Source organism: Myiozetetes cayanensis, unplaced genomic scaffold (genome assembly GCF_022539395.1).
Source record: "Myiozetetes cayanensis isolate MyiCay16 unplaced genomic scaffold, myiCay2020 scf31, whole genome shotgun sequence".
Lineage (NCBI taxonomy): Eukaryota > Metazoa > Chordata > Aves > Passeriformes > Tyrannidae > Myiozetetes > Myiozetetes cayanensis.
Genome location: NW_026087533.1, coordinates 336,858 through 339,498, shown reverse-complemented (window position 1 = coordinate 339,498; position 2,641 = coordinate 336,858).

Sequence of the window (2,641 nt, the reverse complement as noted above, 5' to 3'; positions counted from 1 at the left end):
TTACCTATTTCAAATTCAATTGTGTCCTAAAACATTATTTCATTGGTAATTCTTGTGAAAAACATTGTTTTCAAAGTATAACTGCCTATGTGAGTGATCAAATTCATGCAAAATTTCCTGTGCTTTCCAACATATAGCACTGTGGACATCAGACTGAAAACTAGGAGAAAATGCAGACAGCCCAAAAGGCACTCTTTGTTTAATTGCTGTTCAATAATTTATCAGCATCTAATTTTGAAACTTTTTTTCCTTTTTAAAAGTGTTGAATTGTATCTAAGCATTCACAGAGATCCAATTTAAACCTAATCTTCTAATGTATCGTGGAGAAGGAAGCAGAGCCTACAATGGTGTTAATTTTATTCCTTTGATTATGTCCTGTGGAGTCCCTGTGGAGGCGGTTCTGGTAGGATCCAGCCTTACTGTATATAATTCAGCGTACAAACACACAGGCAAACGATTTTGATCTCAAGCATCTTAATCTAATTTAAAATAACCTTTGACTAGGAATGAGAATTACGACTTGGGTGCTGTGGCACAGTAAACTAACTTCTTGCTATGGATAACACAAACATACTCTTCAGATTCTGCTTATTTCTGTCTTGACATTTTAATTTGATGTTCTGCCATGATGAACAATTTGCCTTAGAATTCTCCTGCCTTCTAATAAAGGCTGTTTTTTTTTAAAAAAAGTATCTTTTGGGGGCATTGCTAGCTACATTATATTGTGTTGCTTTGACCCTTGTCTTGGACATTCCCAGATGTCAATTTTAACTGGCAAGTCATACATTACTCTTGTGTTGCATCTAAGCCATTCTGTACCCCAATGAAGAACATTTGCTTCTCAAGAAAAGAGAGAAACAAACGGATTTGTACTTTCTCTAAAGAAAACTATTGCTGGACCTCTAAATATCCAAATCCAATACATTGCTCGTACCTGATTTACAGCATTCCAAACACAGACTATTGAGGAAGTTAAACTTCAGTGGTCATACTCCTCCCTTTGTCTTCTATTCCTGTCTGGTGTCTCAAGTGTGTTAGATCAGAGTGTACCCAGTAAGAGCCTCCCCACACTGCTGTGGATCTGGAATGGGATTGCAGGGTTTGAGTTCTGACCTTAATCAAAGATGTCTCTCTGCTTCTCAAAAAAGGGTTTGCCCCTGTGTCAGGCTCTTCCACTTAATAGAATTAGTCATAAATAACTTAAAAGGGCTTTTAAAAAAATCAGTAACTAGTATGTTGCTGGGGTTTTTTTTGTTTGTTTTTTGAGGGCCAAATCCTGTCCTCTCTGTTCCCTACCTGAGCAGTGAACTCAGAGTGCTATTGCCTGCACTTCAGGCGTTACAATTTTATTTTAACACAAAGTTTTGCTGCCCTATCAGTATGACTTTCTGGTAGTTAAACAGCTGTTGTGCTGCTGAGTAGAACCCTGTAGTCCCAGTAATTTTCAGCATTCATTGTAAAGGGGATCTAGTACAAGGGAGCTTAATTGGAATCCCGTTTAAAGTACCCTCCAGCCTGGAAGAGGGGTAGTGTTCTGTACTGCACATGTTAGCCCAGGAGAGATGAGGTGCCACTACGTGCTGTGGGGGGAGTGGGGAGGAAGCAACACACTTCAGTTACAGTGCTTACAAACCAGCTGAAAAACAAAAATGTAAAATTGTCTTCCTTGAGAACTGTAAAGCTGCATCTTGTATATTTACTTCTTGTATAATGGCCCAGGTCACTGTTTATACTAATAGTTTTGTTAAATATGAGCAGTGAGCTAAGCATTTTTATAGTTGAAAATTATAAGAATTAAAGTCAGTAAAAGTTTATATTTAGAAGATTCACCAAATTCTTTGATTTTCATGGTTTATGGCTACTCAAATTCACCATTTAGGTTTGCAGCAATACTTTAATGAATCCTTAAAGATAACGCGTGCTACAGCTTACTCAAGTAATGGTGTGTGCTGAACTTGAAGAACTTAATGAAATTATTGACAAAATTACAGAGCAAAGATACTGTAGCTCAGTGGAAAACTACCATGCCTGACTCCAGGGAAGAATTTCTCAGCACAATTTTGATATATAGTTAAAAAAAAAAAAAAAAAAAAATTACTCTTGTGCATCTGTTGTGATTGTTTCTTCAGTATATCTTAACAAAAATCCTTTCTAGTATGTTGAAAATGGATTTCAACTTGCACACCAATATTCGGCTTTTAGGAGTGTCCTGCTGGCACTGGAGGAGGAGCCATGAAATGGGATTTTAATAATCATTTGATCACTCATTTATAGCAGTTGTTTGAATGTCTGTATTGATAAGGTGTTTGACTTAAGAAGTAGGTTACCAGATTCCTAGCAGTTCCAAAACTTCAGCAAAATATTTTTATAGCTATTGTGTTATTATAGATTTAATTTCACTTTATTAACAAAATCACTTTACTAAATTCAACTTATGATTTTACTAATTAAAGGTTTAATTTTTATTAGCAATTGTTTATTTTCAGGTCTCAGCTTCTGTAGTCTGATTATTAAAAGAGTGACAACTACATTGCTTAAACCTTTCTAAAATAAACTCGAAGTAGAAGATCACCGCATGATTTTGGTGACTGTATAAAAACCTGACTGCTTTTTGCTCCCTCTGCATTTGGACATGAAGCCC